Genomic DNA, 20,632 nt, shown 5'->3' with positions numbered 1-20,632 from the left:
GATTCTGGTTAAGAAAAAGTTGGGGGATTCATGCAAGCCACACCTCCCTTGTATCTAGTTTTCTGAAACGTCTGGGCTTGGTAGGTTTCCCTAGATGGTTGCCAAGACCAGGACTAGAAACGCAGTTCCCCGCATGCAAAACCAGGTCATTTTGTGATAGATCATTTGGATGTCTCCACAATACGTTTTGGGCCATTCCCTGTCGCAGGCACATGGCCCACCCACACCCATTTTTATCAGGATCCCTGGAGAACGCTGGGTGGTGGAAAATGTGTGCTGGCCTGGTGATCCCACCACTTTCCCACACCGAAATGTGAGGAAAAGTAGATTTTATAGCAAAAGTTGAGGTTTGCAGGTGTCAGAGTTCTTACTTGGTGCTTAACCCCAATACGCAGGACCAGTATGATGCAAGTTCCCAATTCTCTCCTTCGGCTCCTTCGGCCACACACAATAATCAGCATGTAATCCAATTGAGCTCCACGGGGGAAAGGGGATGGGGCAGAGAAGAGACTGCCACACAATCGTCCTAGTGTTGTCTATTCTTCAGACTTCTGCCTTTAATTGTTTTCTTCTTCTTGGGCTGCTTGAGTTGTGCTGAAAAAGAAATATTGTTACTTAACTTGTCCTTCCTTTCTATTCTTAATTTTACTATGAACCTTGTCTCTTCTATCCTGACTGCCCCTGTATGGCCTTTGCTTCTCTTCTATTTATTTATATCTTTTCTGGAATTCTAGTTTCTTCTTTTCTGTGTGCTGCAAGCTGTAATGTAATAAGATATTATTTCCCTAAAACTCGAACATTCTCTAATCTTATTTGTTTGTAGTTTTACAGGTTTCCTCACCTATTATCTTGCTGCTCAAGCTTCAATATGGATTCTGACTGGTAGGTAAGTATTACTGTAGTTACCTGAGTCTTATGTATTTCCTAATCTTTAATAGCTTATAATTGTGTGTCCTTATCTCTTAATGTGAGAACTAATGTACACTAGAATATAGTTATGTGCAATATCTCCTTGCAACAAGAACTAACTTGGATTATCACTCTTATATACAAAACCATTGATATGCAACCAAATCTGAGCTCCTATTCTCTTTTGCTGATCTTCATTGCAACCATTAATCTTGTCCACTAATTACACAAATAAACAAGAGGAGCGGGCTGAGCCTGTGCGCATGCTCCACTCGAGCACACTATGCTTAACACCAGCGCTTCTCGAATGTCTCTTCAGGAAATGCTTCAAAATATCGGAACGGGCTTACTTGGTTACAGCGGTTCCCTTATCTCACTCTCGCTCTCCAACAGGAACTCGGAATTAAATTTTTTCTTCTGCAAACAAAAACGCGACGCAAAATATTCCCTAAACTTCGCAACGCCACTTGACCAACGTGTTCCTTCCTTCGTTACTCAGGTGAAGTGCGCCACTTCTCACGCGCTTCATCTTCTTCTCGAAAATTAGGGCTGAGGACTAGACTGCCAACCTTCCTCCCATCGGAGTAGACCTTGGCAGCCATCTTGTATGTTCTGCGATGTCTTCTCTGTACTGTTACAAGGGTCCTTCGGCATTTTTGGAGCTTGCCTGTGGTAAGCACATTTACTGATTGCCTTTTTGACCCTGATCTTGCATTCCTGACAGTACCCTCCATCAAAGTGCTTCCTTCCTGCCTGGGTTTGCCTGGGAACCTACAATAAAACTCTTGCACCAATCGAGGTGCATGCACTTCTGTAGCTAACTCCCAAGACCTTTTCTCAGGACCGTAACCCTTCCAGTCTAACAGATAGTACAATTTACCTCCTCGAACCTTTGAGTCCAAAATCTGTTGTACTTCAAATTCTTCTCCCTGTTCAATTTGGATAGGCCTAGGTGTCTTGCTAGTTCTTAATCCAGTAGCCACTTTCTTTAATAAAGAAACATGAAATACGGGTGTACTCGCAATGTCTTAGGTAACCTTAACTGATAGTTTAATGTACTGAGTTTTTTCTCAATTTGATAAGGACCTATGAACCTTGGTTGTAATTTTCTGACTCCCTTCAATCTAAGATTCTTGGTGTTCAACCAAACTCGATCTCCTACTTGAAACTCAGGTTCCTTTCTTCTTCTTTTATCTGCATGGAACTTATATCTTTCCTTAGCCTTGGTTAAATTGTCAGTGGCTAAACTATGGACTCGAGTCATATGCGCTACCAAATCTGAAACTGCTGGAACATCAACTTCCTGAAAATGTAAAGAGTGAGGTGGATGTCGCCCTGAATTCAAGAAAAAGGGGGTATAGACCGTGGAAGCATTCTTTGTGTTATTGTGTGCAAATTCAGCTGCCCATAAATAGTCTGGCCAATCTCCTTCCTGATCTAACAAACATAATCTGAGGTACAGTTCTAATTCTTGATTGACGCGCTCTGTTTGGCCATCCGACTCTGGGTGATAGCTAGTGGAATATCTGGTCTCAATGTCTAAGCTCTTGGTGAATGCCTTCCAGAAATGGGATAATAATTGAGATCCCCGATCAGATATTAAAACCTTTGGAATTCCATGAATCTTAACTATGTTTTGACTAAAGGTATTTGCAAGAGTCTTAGCAGTGGGCACCCCTTTTAAAGGTATGAAATGGACCATCTTGGTAAATGCATCTACACACACCAGTATGGTATCATATCCATGGTTAGAAGGTAATTCCATAATCAGATCTAAGGTCACCGTGTGCCAAGGGTAAGGTGGTGTGGGCAAAGGTTGTAATAGCCCTTGTGGAGCTCGCCGTTCGGGTTTTCCCTTTGCACAAATCTCACATGTAGTAACATATTCTCAAACATCCTTTATTACCTCTGGCCACCAAAACCTTCACCTCACCAAATCCTCAGTCCTTGTTATGCCCTTATGTCCTGCTAAGATATTATCATGATATTCTGTTAATACCTTTTGCTGCATTTCAGATGTGGGCAGAAAAAGAGCTCCGTTATGATATAGTAAACCATGTCGAAGTTCTCGACTAGGATCTTCCTGTAGCCATTTTGCAATTTCTTCCTTAGTCATTGTATTTTGTTCTTCAGGACCCTTAATTTTTTCTTGCAACGTAGCACCTATTACTCTTTCCGCCAGAATGATCGCCTGATCTTCAATTTCTTCGGTGATTCCTTCAGTGCCCAATCTGAACAAAGCATCTGCTTTTCCATTCTGCGCTCCAGCACAATAGGTAATGACAAAATCGTATTCTGAGAAATACAATGACCAGCACAATTGCCTGGGAGTCAACGTTCTTGCTGACTTCAAAAATTTTAAATTTCTGGGATCAGTATATACTGTTACCACATGTTTTGCTCCATAAGGTAGTGCCTCCATTCCTTGAAGGCATCCTTGATGACTAGCAACTCTTTCTCTGTGATAGATTAACCTCTGGTGCTGTCAGTTTTCTAGAGCGAAACACTACTGGATGCAGTTGTCCGGTTGTCTTATGTCTTTGATACAAAACACCACCAAGAGCCAAATTAGATGCATCGGTCTCCACAAAGAAAGGTTCTGCTGGATCTGGATGCAACAAAATGGGTGCAGTGGTGAAATCTTTTTTTAATTGAACAAATGCTTCCTCTGCTTCTTGAGTCCATGACAACTGAACTCCTTTTGTCAGTTATCGAGTTATTGGAATCAATTTTTTGGAAAAGTTTTGAATGAACCTTCGGTAGAAATTGGCAAATCCAAAAAACTCTGTACTTCCTTTACTGACTTAGGAGAGTTCCATTCCAGCACAGCCTTAACCTTATTTTCATCCATAGTGATTCCATCAGATGCTAGTACAAAGCCCAAAAACTCTACCGTAGGAACACTAAAGGCACATTTCTCTAATTTTACGTACAGACGGTTTTCTCTCAATTTCTGCAAAACCTTCTTCACATGGTCTGTATGTTCTTCTTCAGTATTTGAATATATCAGAATATCATCAATATACACTATTGCAAACCTATCTATACACTCTTTCATCACATCGTTGATAAAATGTTGAAAGGCTGCTGGTGCATTACATAACCCATATGGCATGACTTGATATTCATACAGCCCACGCTTGGTTCTAAATGCGGTTTTCCACTCGTCTCCTTCTCGAATTCTGACTAGATGGTACGCTCCTCTCAGATCCAATTTGGTATAAATTTTCGCTCCCTTCACTTGATCCAATAGTACTGAAATCAATGGCAGAGGATAACGATTCTTTACTGTTACCTGATTGATGGCTCTATAATCGATACAAGTTCTCAATTCCCCATTCTTTTTTGGAATAAAAAACAAGGGGGAAGAGACTGGAGATTGGGAAGGTCGAATAAATCCATTTTCCAAATATTCCTCAAGATATCTCTTTAGATGTTCGTCCTCTTTCTCTGTTAATGCATATATCTACTACAACAAAGATTGGACCCGGGTTCCAAATCAATTTTACAGTCAAAGGTCTATGCGGGGGTAGCCTCTTGGCCTCTTCTTCATTAAATACTTTTCGAAACTCCATATACTCCTCTGGTAAAGATACGGTGCTGATTACACAAATGGCGGTTTCATTTTCGCTCAAGTAATAGGCTGAAGACTTTTCAGTCGGTCGCTGAAATTTTTCCCGACAGTGTTCTTCACAGTATTTTGAATTCAAAGAGATTGTACGTGCTGCCCAGTCTATTGTCGGATTATGCTCCGTGAGCCAAGGAAGACCGAAAATTAATTGGAACTGCGGCGGGTCAAGTACATTGAATTGTAGCGTTTCAACATGACCTTCTTCAGTTTCCAACTCTACTGGCTCTGTGTGACTAACAATGGGCCCAGACGAGAGATTTGTACCATCTACTGCACAAACTGCTTCACTTTTTTCCTTTTTAATTTCCTGCAGACCCACTCTACCAGCGAATTTCAGGTCACAGAAATTTCCTGTAGCACCGGAATCAATTATTACTGTAATTGAGCTCTGTTCCTTTTCTCTGAAGCTTATGGTCATAATTAACACCAAATGTGGAGATGCTGATTGCAAAGTATCTGCCACTGAATGAGTGTCTGGAGCTGTCTTAGTATCTGCAACCACCAGTCCAACTCCTTTTACTGGTGGTGCAAGGTGTTTTCCGCCGGCGTGGACTTAGGCTTCTTGGAGCAATTTCGGAGAAATTTCGGACAAAATGTCAGCTACCTCCACAGTATAGACATAACTTATTTGCTCTTCTTTTCTCCTTCTCTTCTTTTGAAAGAGGGCCACGAATGGTTCCAATTTGCATAGGTTCTCTGTTTCGGTTCGAATCATTTTCCTTGACTACTTCATTTCTTACTCTATCAAATCGAGGTACACTTGGTCGAAAATCTCTTCTTCTTTCTCCTTTTCTTTCACTTTGGCGAAAATCAATCTCCAAAACCAAATCTATTAACGCTGAGATTTCCGAAGGCCGATTTGGAACTTGCGCTAAGGCATCTTTTAATCCACGGTAGAGCACTGCTGCTCGTTTATTTTCTGGCCATTCTGTTTCCACTACTAACTTATTGAATTGGGCGAGGTACGCCACTAAATCTCGGCTTTCCTGTTTTATTTCGAACAATTCATCGTCAGTAGCTTGGGAGATTCTTTGTCTATCAAATATTCGAAGAAATTCTTTCTTTAATGCATCCAAATCATACAGTATTGGATCGTTTCTGGTGACCAGAGGCTTAGACCAAGACTTTATAGAGGGGTGGGAGCACTAGCATGCCCATTCAGGGCAGACCCCAGACCTACACTAAGAAAAGAAAATAGTCCCTGGTGCCTAGTGGGCTTGCGGCCCCCCAGAGGCAGATAGGGGGCTACTGCCCACATATGCCAGCGGGGGCGGAAAGACTGTGCCCATTTTTTTAAGGGGTGGTGGCATTGGCATGCCCATTCTGGCCAGCCCCCAACCCTCTTTTATTAAAAAGAAAAATCCATGATGTCTTGTGGGCATTATGCCCCCATGGGAGGCAGATTGGGGTAATAACCCCCATCCGCCCCTAGGGGGTAGAAAGACTGTTCCATTTGTTTTTGAGGGTGGGGGCTTTGGCATGCCCATTTCGGGCAGCGCCACTGCTATGCATTAAAAAATAAATCCTGGTTCCAAGAGGGCTTTCTGCACCTTCGGGGGCAGAGCAGGGGCAAAACCCCCATAAGACCCCCGGGGGGGGGGCAAAAAGACTGTTATTATTATGGTCTGGAGGTGGGGCCATTGGCATGCCGAGCGTGGACAGCCCCATCAATATTTTATGAAAAAACAATAATACTTGGTGCCTAGTGGGATTTCTGCCCGCCTGGGGGACAGATCGGGAGCAATAACTACCATCTGCCCCCCCCGGGGGTGTCAGAAAGACTGTCCTTTTTGTTTTTTTGGGGGGTGGGTGTATTGGCAGGACCATTCTAGGTAGCCCCCTCCACTCTTTTAGAAAAAAAAACAATCACTGGTGTCTAGTGGGCTTTCTGCCCCCTCTGGGGGGGCAGATCAGGGTAATAACCTCCATCTGCCTCCTGGGGGGCAGAAGGACTTGTCATTTTTGTGTTGGGGGTGGGGGCATGCTCATTGTGGGCAACCCCACCCTTCTTTTAATAAAAAAACAAAAATCCCTGGTGTCTCATTGGCTTTTTACCAGCCCCCCATCTCACTGGGAGACAGATCAAGTGCTATTGCCTCCATGTGCACCCCATGGGGGCAGAAAGACTGTGACAATTTTTGGGAAGGGTAGGGGCACCATAATGCACATACAGGGCAGCCTCCACCACTAAGTATTAAAACTAAATGATCACTGGTGTCTAGTGTGCTTTCTGCCACCCTCCCTCCCCTGGGGGGGGGGGGTGGAAGGGGGAATTGGGGATAGGATGTTGTGGAGAAACAGGTTCTCTGATTGTGTCCTTCCATTTTATATGCTTATTATAAGCTTGCTGCATTTATGTTTATTTTCATTGCTACCCTGAACTTTATGCTTTTAACTGTCCAAAGGAATACAGCAGACAAACATCATCCCTCAATGCCTTTTGTATTTCATTTTCTGATTTCTTTTAGAAACCCCTACCAGGCTGACTCATCTCCCACTTTAGCACATTTGCTCTTTTGGGCCATAAAGACGGCCTATATCGATATTTCAAGCTTTGGCCGTTAATCTTCCCACGGTGAAAATGCATTCAAGGCTGCTACGCCTGGCTTTGCAGAGTGTTAGAACTGGCTGATTGATCAAACATTGAGACTGTCATAGCTCTCTTGTGCTTGAGCATGCTGCCAAGCTGCCTCTGAGCATGGATATGATGTGCTCCTCTGTGACTTGTACTGAAAATAAGATGTTCTTAGTGAATGCAGAGGAATCTATATTTTATTAAAGACTAGAAAATATATCTCTATTTACAATCAGCAGCAGTGGTGGCTCCTCCGCTAAGGTGGAGGAGCGTCGCCCCACTGCTCTGTGAGCAGTAGTTAAAGAAAACTAAAATGATAATAACACTAGTTATTATAATTTTAGTTTTCCTTTCCTGGTGCAGGCGGGGCTGGACTGCCAGAGCAGGGCAGGGGAGGAGTTGTTTGCCCGCTCCAAGGTGCGCAATAACGCTTTGACCGGCACTCTCGGGCGGGCGAAACCATCATGCGCATTTTGCATGTTCTGCACCCAGGCTGCATTACAACTTTGGCGCAGAACATGCCCCAGGTTCCCAATCACTGCCTGAGCGCCGATCCATGGCGCTCAGACCAATCACTGCACTGCATTGCAGCGTTGTGATTGGCTAGGGGAGTCAGGCACCTGGGTGCTTCTTGTTCCTGCTTCTAGGAGCGAGAGGAGGCAACAGCGAGCGGACAGATATGTGATGGTCAGCCATGTGGCCATCCTGAAGATAAGTGGGGTTTTTTCAGTTCATTACCAACCCTCTCCATCCTCCCCCCGCCACCCCAGGTAAATAGCGGACGCCACTGATCAGTAGGCCCTGCTTTGGAAAAGGAGGCTTTGAAGCTCTGTCCCAACTGGCTCTGTTTGTGATTTATTGCTACAGAGTGGTTACTTCCTTGTTTTTAATAACATTGTTACAAAAGTTCCACTTAATTGAACACTGAAGAACTTATTTCCAGGGGCGTTGGTGAACTTTGAAGTTGGTGGGGCGAAAGTACCTGCCTTGAGCAAAATGAACAAACCCCACATTCTTTAAGGGGATTCGGGGGTCCTTCTTCTGAGATTTCTTTTTTAAAAAAACAGGCCCAATCTATTGTGGGGAGCCTGTAGTTTGCCCTGGCACAGCCAAAGGACGACTCATTCTTCCTACCTTTACAGGTGAACTCCACAGACATTCCCTATAGGTGTCTGTCGGACATCGGGCACTTACTCCACTGAAAGCAGGCATGTTGAAAGCCCAATCGGAAGTCAATATAGAGCTGCGGCTGATCCTGCTATACTCCCTTCTCTAACCTGGCATCTGATTGGGTGACTGGGCTGAAAAGTGCCGCCGCCTGAGCAGATTCAAACCTTCATACATGCTTCCATGATTTGAGCATGTACAGCAGGTATATGGCTTGTGAATGTCTGAAGGGAGCTTAAATTTAAAGAGCCCCTCAGACATGCGCAGTTCACAGAACTCTGACAAGGTCCCCTTCTATTTTCTGATGACATGTGCACTTTGCACTGTCAGCACATACACAAGGGAAATGAAAAGACTCGAAGTGACAGATCTGTCAGCTCTTTTGTTTTCATTTCTCCTGCTGCAGCTCCAGTAGCAAATTATCATTATTGTGTGTTTGGGCTGGGGGCGGCACTCAGGCGCCCCCTATGCACCAGCTGCCCCTACTTATGGCCATGCGATGGGGAGGGACTATCCCTTTTCCACCCTTTTTGCAATTACTTTCCAGAAAGCATATTGCATGTATGGTTATATAGCATATACACAGGACACAAAAAGCAGATTACTTTGATCACTCGCTGTTGGATCATGAACTTGCGAGCTGGAAGCTAAAATTCATTATAAAACTGCCATTAAGGAATATCATGCCCTTTGTAAAGTAGCAAAAGCATCTTAATACTCAGATAAAATCACAAAGGCGCAGAACTGTTCCAAGACTCTATATGATGTAGTTAAATAACTGTCTGACCCTAGTAAATGGTCTCCCACTTTTCTTTGATATCAGTATCAATGTACAGAACTAGCAAGTTTTTTTGTAAATAAGGCAACCACCATTCAAGCAGAATTAGAGGCTAATCTGATATTAGGCTTACATAGAGAGGAAGTGGATGGTGCTCTCCAGCTATCGCCTTCAGCGAACCTGCTCTACTCCCATCACATGCCTAGTGCGGCTCAAAAAATGGAGAGTTGGCCGTTGCTGGATTGCAATGGATTTTTGTCCATTTTACGTTCTATCAAATCAGGCTCTCCCTTAGATCCGCTCCCTCTTCGACACAGACCCGCTATAGGTTGTAGTAGATCTACTTAATTGCTTGATCCATGATGGTCATATTCCACAGGCATAGAAACATTCTAAGGTCCTCCCTCTTTTAAAGAAACCCAATCTTAATCTGATTAAATGGGCAAATTACACACCCATTTCTCTGTTGCGCCTTTTTGCCAAAATTCTGTAAAAACATAAAAATGCATGCCTCACTACCTTTGCAGCAGTCCAGCAACTTTTTTACCCCTCTCAACCGGATTCAGAAGGGGTCATAGAACAGAGACTGACCTTTTAGGGGCCACAAAGCATCTAAATTGTCTTCTGGATGAGGGCAACACAGCTGCTTTGATTTTGCTAGATCTTAGTGCGGCCTTTGACACAGTGTCCCATTCTATCCAGGTTGACAGACTGAGAACAATTGGCCTGGAGTGTACTGCCCTTGCGTGGCGGACTTCATTTCTGAAAGATAGATCATTCAAAGTCTTCTCCTCTCATTCTAGGTCCGAGACATGTAACCTGTCCTCGGGTGTACTTCAGGGTTCGCACTGAGTCCTCTGCTGTTTAATCTCTATGTGCGCCCATTAGCAGACGTGGTAGAGAGCTGCTGTCTGACGCTTTTTTGTATGCGGACAACACTCAAATTATTTTTTTGCTGTCGTCCCCAAAGGAGCACCACCCTGAGGTGATTAACCTTGGTCCTAGATGGATCGACTCTTGGATGGAAGGCAACTCACTCAAACTGAATGGTGATAAAACCGAGGTTTTGATTGTGGGTAGGAACCCTCAATCTTGGGGCCCTGAGTATTGGCCTGTATCTTTAGGGACTGTTCTTACTCCTCCCAAAGTTAAAAGCTGGGTTTTTTGGCTAGATGATGCTCTGTCCTTGCGTCCGCAAGCTGCTACAGTTGCATCCACTTGCTTTGTAGTGATAAAATAGGTAGGGAAAATGATCTGGACAATTCCCTACTCGGCACAGAGAACGCTAATTCAGGCCCTCATCCTTTCAAGAATGGATTATGAAAACGTTCTCTATCTGGGTGCTGACAAGGCTGTTATCTGCCGTCTTCAGGTCGTGCAGAATTCTGCTACTAGACTTCTTGCTTGACTTCCGTGCTATACCCCAGCCTCTCCCGTTCTCCAAGTGCTGCATTGTTGCCAATTGGAAAAATAATACAATTTAAAGCTCCCTGCTTCATGTTTGAAGCTAAGCTGAACTTGGCCCGCGATATGTACAAGATCTGTTTTCCCCCTATTTACCCTCCCAGGAATTGAGATCTGCCGGTCAGGACCTATACTGTGTGCCCAGTATCCACCGGACTCAATCTGGTGGACGTTATTTTGCATATCTAGGTTCGAAACTTTGGAATACCCTACCAAATTACATAAGAAGCTCCAACTCTTTAATGCAATTTTGCAAACTTTTAAAAACATGACTCTTAAGTTTGGTGTCTTCAGGATCTCTTTTGCTTGTGCGTAGCTCCGGGAAACACAAAGGGTAGCTGTGCGCTCTACAAATGGCAATTTACAATAATAATAATAATGACGCTCTCCTGCTTAAGACATGACTGATTGGTGATGCACGGTCGCTCTCAACCTGGAGCTAGCAAGTTAAAGCATTGTCAGAAATGGCCTGTATATATTCACCTAGTTGATTAAAAAAAATAGTGGAATAGATCTAAAAAGATATAGAAACTTGGGCAGGATCAGCATTTTTATAACATTAGTAGTGCCCACCAGGGACAGATGTAAATTATTCAATCTTTCCAAGTCGGCCTTTACCCTAGAAATTAGTGGGGAGATATTATTCTCTACAACCATATCCAAGTCTGCTGAGATTGCCACCCCCAAATATACTACTGAGGTAACCACCCTTACATCATTACAGCTGGAGTACACATTTTCAACAATCTGCGTCTTGGATCTATTGAGATTATATACGGAAACCTGGCCAAACAGCTCAGCCTCAGCTTCTACCTCCCTAATATCCAATAATGGAGCTGGAGTCAGTATGGACACGTCATAGGCATAGGCTAGTGCTTTAACCGTGCAGCCATTCACCCTCATAGGAGAGATATGAGGATTAGATTCAAACCTACAGAGGAGTGGTTCTAGATACACTGCAAACAGCAGTGGGGATGAAGGGCACCCTTGCCTCGTCCCCCTTCCGATTTGACTGCTGCCGAGTGCCCCCTATTAACTCTAATCTTGGCGGTAGGTTGATTATATAAAGCCTGTATGGCCTTTATAAAGCCTTCTCCAATACCACATCACCTCAGAGTCTGCCATAGGTAGTCCCAGGAGACCCTGTTGAACGCCTTTTCTGCGTCTAAAAAGAGCGCTGCCATGGGGTCTCCCAGGACACCTGCCGCATCAAACATTGTAACCACCGTCCTGATATGTTGTGTTGTCCCTTTACCAAGTATAAATCCGTGCTGTGCAGGGCTTACCAAATTCTCAATAATCCCCGACAGTCTCTTTGCTGGCGTTTTAGAATAGAGTTTTACATCGGCATTCATCAATGTAATCGGCCTGTATGACCCCGGGACTGTTGGAGTCTTCCCCTTTTTCAGAATTACAATAATATCAGCCCACCCCCCCATGACTCCGGGGTCGACCCCCCCTTTGTGTCTGAACCATAATGTTAAACATATCAACCAGCAATGTTCCTTTAAATACTTTATAAAACTCTACCGGGATCTGATCCCGCCCTGCTGCCTTCCCCGAGGGTAAGCTACTCAAAGCAACAGTGAGTTCGTCCAGCTGTAAGGGGCTTCTAAAACTTCACTTTCTTCATCAGACAAAGTTGGGGGAAAGATTTCCCTAAGATAGATTGCTATACCCTCAGTACTCCTTACTTCTTCGGAAGTATACAAATCTGTATAGTAGTTCCTAAATACTTCTCTAACTAAATCAGCCTCCCCAACCAGATTACCCTGTGAATCCTTAATCTCTTTAATATCGGATGTAGCTAGTCTCTGCCTAGTACGTACAGGGAGGATATGCCCTACCCTTTCGCTCAATTCATACGCATTTTATTTTCTTTAGTCAAGTAGTTATTTGCTGCTTTCTTAGCAATACCTTCTATAGCTTCCGCTTTAAGCGCTATAATTCTAAGAAGATGTATTTCTAAAGAGCGATTCTGTAATATAGCTGAGGCCAATTCTTCTTCCTCTTTTATCAAATTCTGCCTTACTTCCTCCATCTTTACTCTCTCTTTCTTCTGCCTTGCTAAAACGAAGCTCATAGTCTCGCCCCGTATCTCAGCCTTAAAGGCGTCCCACACCACCCCCGGGGGTGCAGTCCCTCTATTAATCTCCCAAAAAAATGTAATCCACTCCTCCATATATTCCCTATAGGTTGGGTCTTTTAATAAGGCTCTTTCAAATGTCCATTGCGTACTGCTTCTTTGTACCTGGCCCAATCTCAAGGTCAATACCAAAGGGCTATGGTCTGACACTATCCGGGGTTGCTTCTCTATCTGCGAGCCCAGAATCAAGGAATTAGAAATTAAGAAGTAATTCAACCTGACCAGAGTTTTGTGTGAAGCTGAAAAAAACGTGCTGCCATCTAGATGTGAATGTATCTTAACCCAGGGGTCTACCAGAGAGTTGTGAAACACCATATCTACAAGCGCTCTATACACTTTCTTTTTCCTCCCCACGTATTTTCCTCCTACCTGCATAAAAGAGCTATCCGGAACATGAATATTAAGGTCCCCACAGCATACAATAGGCTCCGGCCATTGAGCCAGTTCTACATCCAAAAATTGAAAGACATCCGGATCATCCTCCGTGGAGCCGTATATTGTAACCAAAGTTAAAGTTTCCCCTTTAAAGCAAATTTCGAGGATCACCCATCTTCCCCATTGGTCCTCCTTCTTTCTTCTTACTACTACATCTCTGTTTCTGCCCAGTACTGCGACTCCTCTCGTTTTTGTCCCCTGTCTAGTATTTGCTAAAACTGTAAACCCCGGTTGTTCCAATAAATATGACCTTGTTCCTTCTATATGTGTCTCTTGTAGACATATCAGGTCCAACTGTAAGAATCTTAACAATGCCGCCACTCTCAATCTCTTATTAACCTCATTGAGCCCACAAACATTAATCGAGGCAATTTTACAGGTCATCAAAATACATCAGTACTCTTATGAAAAAACCAACTACTTTTATGTACCGTATATCTCTAAACCTACACCCTGTGACAATGTGCTGAATCAAACCATAAATACCAAAATTGAGTGCCTTTTCCCCCCCTCTTGCCCCCCCTCTTTCCCCCCTTACCACCCTTACCCTACCCTCCCCTCCCAGCCCCACCCTCCCCCTATTACTGGCAAATAGGTCAAGAATGACCTATGTGTGGCCGCTTATGGATTGCGTCAGTGGCATCCCCCCTCAGCCTACATCTGCATATTGAAATACCCCCTGAACTGAGCAATCTTCGTCAGAAAATTATAATGGACACCAATTTCAATCCAATTTCAAACCAACATGTAAGATATATTAACCCCCTTTCTTACTTTTGAGTTCTTCGCGAAACCTCTGAGCTTTAATCTCTGAGTTAAACATTCTTGTTTTCCCCTTTGTTATCACTTTTAATTTAGCAGGAAAAAGGAGGTACGCTTCTGAGCCTAGTGCCTGTAACGGTGCGATCATCTGCCTGAGCCTCCACCTTCTCTCCACCGTTACGTGGCAAAAATCAGGCCTGGTGAAAAATGTGGTACCCTCAAACGATCTCTTGCTATCAGGTCTAGCTTTGGCAATAATTTCCTCCCTTAACAAGAAATTCCCCACATTCACTAAGATCGCTCTGGGAAAAGAGCCCTGGCAATCCTTTCTCACCCCCAGCTTCGCTGTAAATGGAAACCATTGTGCCCGCTGTACCTCCTTCTCCCACTGCCACTCAGACTCAGGAAAAGCCCCCTTCAGCAAGTTCACCACAGATCGTCTCATGTCCTGCCCTTCAATGCCCACTTCCACACCCAACAGTCTGATGTTATTCCGTCGCTGACGATTTTCAAAATCTTCCAGTTTCCACTGGAAGCCTTCTGAGAGTTTTTCCTGGTCTGTCTTGAAGGTCTTTCAGCTACCGACGTCATCCTCTAACTTGCCTGTTCGTTCTTCAACTTCAGTTACCCTTTCTACCATTCCATCATATAGTTTGTTCATTTTCCTCATTGTGTTCTGAATTTTTTTTGAGGCTTGCCTTGCTCCCTGACTTTCAGCCCTGGCCTCCGTTTGCATTTGTTTAAGGGTATTGAATAAAAGGTCCACAGGAACCTGTTGCGCTGAGCCCCCAGGAGGTATTTCCGTGGTGTTACCCTCCTCCTCCTGATATGACTGTGAAGTTGCAGAATATTCCCAAGCTAGTCATCTTTGGGCCCCCTCTATTGCCCCAGAAAGCTAACTGCTTAATTTTAACTATTTCTTCTTTTGAATAGTGTCTTTATCCGTGCTGGACTCTGAACCTGAGGTCTCCTCTGAGCTCCCCAAATAAAACATGTTTAACAAAAAATAAGTTTCTCACAACTTTACAGGGTCATTAGAAGCTCTTCAGTTAATTTATGTATTTAATATATTTATTTGTTTTTGAAAGCATCAATATATACCTTCCATGATCCTCTCTGTCCTGAGTGATGGACGATCGTAGTACCTGCTGTTTCACTCTGTAAAGCAGATATTACATTTTCGCCTTGACAGTAAATTGAATTTGCCAGTTCCCATAATTCCATTTTTCACATGTGTAGTAACAGGTATTGCTAGTGGTCAGATCCCCAGTGACACAGAATCTGCAGTCTTACACATGCCCTGATGTAAACATGTTGACATTTTTCACACTCATAGTAACTGGTACCAGCACCATCCAGGCGCACATGACATATAAATCTAGATATGCATCAAGAAGCCTCACTATAGTTTAGCATGAACAGGACAGGCTCACTGCACTCACATCCACTGAGGACTTATGTTGGGCAATGATTCACAGAGGCTCCACCAGCCCTTCTTCCTGCATAAGAGCTGAGATACTCCTCCCGGAGTGATTCGCTCACGATATAAATTAAAATTACATTAAGCTTGAGGATGTGGGCACTGCTCACTTATATGCTACTCCATAGGTTTTTGGGAATCACCTGTTTGAGAGAGAATGAAAAATCAAACTCTTCTCTCATGTGTGATGACAGGTCCACACTGTCTTACTCACTTACAGAGGAAGGCCAGGGTGTTCTTGGTGCAGGGCACACAATTGTGCACCCTGAATTGGCACCAACCAGGAGAACCAGACACTGATTTCTTATTATAATTGGGGGTGCACCTTTACACAAAATCAACCCACCCTCTCAAGTTTCAGCAGTTTTCATATCTAGCTTGTCTTTTGTTTCAACCACCACTGTAAGCATTGGAAAGTCTATTGTGGCCTTCTTAGACTAAGACACTCCTTGAGTCGAATGGGGAACACATTGAATCATGGTGCAGTGGCACCAGGGAGGCTGCAGGGACCTGTGTACCCCTGCTGGAATCTATCCTTATGTCTTTACTGTCCCTCACCCTTACACATGCATCACTTCTGTCTTGAGATTTACAGCCTGATTCATCAAGCCGAAATCGGCTCGCAAAGGGCCAGATTCTGAGAATCTGGCCCTTTGCGAGCGCTATTTTTGCATTTGGGATTCATCATCCCAAATGCAAAAATCGGTAATAGCGATTTCGCAATTTTGCGAGGAATTACATTTAAGGAATCTCTATTTGAGATTCCTTAAATGCAATTCATCATCCATTTAAAAATTGCGAATTCGCAATTTCGGCCCGCTATTTACCACGAGGTCAAACCTTGTGGTAAATAGCGAAAACTTAGAAAAATGCTTTTAAAAGCATTTTTCTAAGTTGCATGTTGTACACACACATGTCCTTTGGACATGTGTGTGCGCAACACCTGTTTCAATTTGCATTTAAGGGGTGCTACAGGGTGTCCTTTGGACACCCCTGGCACCCTTAAAATCGCTATCTTATTTGCGATTAGCTAATTGCTAATCGCAAATAAGGAATACTCCCCATTCATTCCTATGGGCCTTTTGGCCCATAGGAATGAATGGGGAGTTATTCCTTATTTGCGATTAGCAATTTGCTAATCGCAAATAAGGAATGTATAGGAATCGCAATTCTTTTTGCGATTCCTACATGAATCCCGTTTTGCTAGTCTGTAATAGTGATTCCTTATGAATCGCTATTATAGACTCGCAAAACGGGTCTTTGATGAATCAGGCTGTTAATGCCAGAGAAAATAGTGCTTCTTCTTTGCCCATGACTCTATTAAAAGTGTTAGAACTCTCTTATTGTCGCGTCTGGGAGAAAATGTAGAATTCCACAAGGTATATATCGCATTACAAGAGAATACAATTTCATTACAAGAGTATTATCAGAGCTAGAAGTCATGATACAGGAGCAGAGGGCTGTCTCAAGAGCAACAATAGAAAATAATGCTTAACAAATGTAGTTAATGCATGGATCAGATGCCTAGAATGATTCCTTTAATAGAGACAGACAAAATACTTTCAAAACAGCCCAGGACTAACACAAGGAATAGGAATCCATTAAGAAAGGGTAAAAGGGTAGACAGAGAAATGAGCAAGTATGCCTGGGGATATTGTTCTGCAGTCAGATTCAACAATTCCTCTATTTCTCAGAAACAGAAAAGGTGACATTTGAAAAATATAGCTACCTTTACAGGAGCCCTCAGGCTGAAGAAAGCAGAAGTACTGTACTTAATAGGCAGGCATGTTTCTACCACTGTTCACCTATGCCTGAGAGCTTCTGGTGCCTGAGCTATCCTGCCAAGATGTGACAAGAAAAACTAGGACAAGAGGAAAGACTGCATTCAAACAGATACAGGACAGAAAGATACACAATTAGAGTAATGGACTGTCTTGGAAAAAGGTAAGCTTGTTACTAACCTCCAGGTGAAGGCAGCTCCATTGTGAGCAGTAAATAAATACCTCACACATTCACTAACTCGCTCTGTAGATTTAGCTCATAGAGAGGCCCTGGTGAGGGTATACATGGCTCTGTACGTTGAGGTGGGTAAGAGACCTTTGCACATCACTTATTGATTTGCTCAAGATTATTCGGTCTTAGAGGAGCTTAATTGAGGGTCTACCTTAATGAGAACTGGAATTGCGATTATAGGTGAAGAACTTGAGTGCTTGTTGTTTGGAATAGACTCAGAGGCAGCACTTTCAGTAACTAACTTTCTCCAGGGTGTGGGAGACTGTGCAGAGTAAATAAAAGAACCTTTAAATTTGGTGTCGGAGGAATATTCCATTCCATACGCGGAATTTGGGCGACTCCACGTTACTCTTGTATCATGGAGGTCAAGCCAAGTTCCGCCACGCATTGGTGGAACTCTGCGGAATCTCGTACAGTTTATATTTAACTCTGAGGAATACCGCTGAGTCAAATTTCGCGAGTTCCACTGACCCCTACATTAAACCCTTATGTTTTTCTGTATCATTTTTGGGCCAAAAGGCCTCTGTGTTTTGGACGTGGTAATTGGCATGAGCTTTAACTTGATTAGACGGTTGATGACTTGTAATGACTTACTACTATCCCACCCTAGCAAGGCGTTTATTATTATGTCTTATGGGACTAATTTATGTATAGGATTATATTACTTGTAATACACACACTGTAAAACTTTAACTGCTTTCCAGGGACAGTTACAAGATGGAGTGTAATGTAAATCAGATGATACATAAAAACTTGAAGCATTATTCGGTAGAGACTCTTGGTAAAAACAAAAAACCTGCAAGAAGAAAAATAGTAGGTGAAGTAATAATGGATAGGTGTTAACAGTCAAGAGGCTGTCAACATATGAACAGATGGGTCATGTGTCTCAACTTGAACTACATCAACTTCCTCAGTGAGTATAGATTGCACATATGGCTTGTTAGGTTGCTCTAAAGATGGGGACCTGACAGACAGAATCATTGGTCACCCCAGTTTTTGCATTTGGTTGTAGATCTGAATAGTTGATGTTCACCCACTGTATGCAGGTTGTTAGCTTAAGTAAACTGCAGTTTTTTATGCAACTATTGGGGGCTTCATCTTTGATGCGTTTGTGAGTAAGACACCTAGGCCCAGATTTACAATAGAGCTTGTATTTCCATTGTGTCACGCCAGGTGGCGATGGCAACGCAAGGGCTTCAGTCTTATGTACTAAACTACGCAAAGCCACCTTGTGTAGCTCTGCGTTGATTAGTAAATCTAGAATAATGCAAAACAGTGCAAGTCGCTACCTCGCGTTACTCTGCTTTGGGAAGGCATTCCATGGGTGAAGCATGGGAGGTACCATGCATGCATCCATCTATGGATTTTGTCGTATTCCCAGATTGACTAGAAATAGTAAATCTAGAAATGCGTCACAATGGTGCACCTTCCCAACAGAGGAATGACGATGAGAATGATCTTTATTTCTACTCGTTATTTCCTTTTATCCTGTTCTGCATTCTGATGCACACTTAGAAAGAGAAAAATGCCTCTGAGGATTGTTCTTGTGCAGGAAGGCGTCCCTTCTTGCACAAAATATTGCTGCCTGTAACACAGTCACTCATGCACTATGGCTCAAGGCTGCCTGCGTTGGTGCTAGGCTGCACTCTGAGCGCCAGCGCAGAGAAGGAGCATAAATGGCCAATTTCTACGGAGATACAGAGAATTCCTGCTCTCTCCATGTGATGCAGCGCAGAAAGTTGTCTTGCTGCATTGCGCTGCTTCAAATGTTAGTAAATCAAGGCCAGAGTCTTGAATGTGATACTGTCTTTTAGTGGGAGCCAATATTGGCTGCAGCTGGTTCAAAGCTTTAACGTTACAGGTCAGTCTCCCACTAGTATTTGGAACCCAGTAAAGCCTTCAGATTTGGTACTGCTGGAGCCCTTGAAACATAGCATTGCAGTACTCAACTCTTGGGTTGGAGAGGATACCAAAGAACAGTGGGGCATACTACCAAGGGCCTTATCGCTGCTTTAGCGGGAATTTTTCCCGCTAAAGCAGCGATAATTTTATCGCCCTATTACCTAGCTGTCGCTAACACCAGTTAGCGACAGCTAGTAGGAAATAGCGACCATCTTGGGGCCCACTTTGCATGTCAGCGATAATTATCGCTATTGACATGCAAAGTGGGCGTGCCAAGATGTTAGCGACTGGAAACAGTCGCTAACATCGCTATCTCCTATTACCAACTTTTGGAGATATTCGCGCTAAGCGCGAATATCTCCAAAAGCTAACACCTGCCCTGAGCAGTTCTTAGCCATGTTATCCAATGGGAGGTGGATAACATGGCTAAGAGCATTAGCTCGGTAATGCATGAATACCGCTGACTTTTCAGCGATATTCATGCATTTCGGCCCATTTTTATTGCTTAGGAGATAAACCTTGATAATAGCAAGGTTTCTAAGCGATAAAAATAGGCGAAGCACGGCGATAAAATTATGGCCGCTAACCAAGCTTAGCGATAATTATCGCTTATTCTTGGTAATATGCCCCAGTGAGTAGTGGTAATTAGGGATGAAAGGGAGACTCTGAGGAGTATGATGTGGTGAAATGATGTTTTGATAGACACTCCCAGTTGCAAATCCATGTTGAAATCGACATTGCACACTGATGACAGGTTACCTACTTTGGAGTTAATAAGTACATGTTCTTTAAAATAGGTAGGTAATGGACACCGAAAACCATTGTTTTTGAGGTGGTGTGCTAGGCCAGGCACAAGGATATCCGTTTTTAATCCATTCATTTTTTAAATTTCAATTTTAGAGAACAGTACCTGAAAATCGAGTTTATAATATTGTGATTCAATTATATCTAGGTCAAAATGTTGTGATGGTAGACACATAGTAAGTCATAATATCATTAGTAACTATATATTTTTTAATTCATAAATAATATAGCTTGTCAAAACATAATACACAAAAATGTTGTTGTCGTTAATATGGTTTTTGCATTAACCATCTAAATATTACATTATTTGCAGAGCTCATCCAGACCTGGCCAAGGACAGAGCTCAACTTACCAAATGGTAAAACATAGAACGATGTGCACATATAAATGAAGTAGCATGCATTCCAAATTCAAGGGCTAAATAAACAAACATTGGTAATGGAAAATCCCAAGCAGTGAACATTTGTACCTCAAGATACTACACAGTTATTTTCCCCTCTTCATTTCAAACATTTGTTTGACAGACCTCCCATACATGTCCTAGTGCATCCCAGATGTTAGTATGT

Source organism: Lissotriton vulgaris, chromosome 10 (assembly GCF_964263255.1).
Source record: "Lissotriton vulgaris chromosome 10, aLisVul1.2, whole genome shotgun sequence".
NCBI lineage: Eukaryota > Metazoa > Chordata > Amphibia > Caudata > Salamandridae > Lissotriton > Lissotriton vulgaris.
This window is presented reverse-complemented; position numbering follows the sequence as displayed.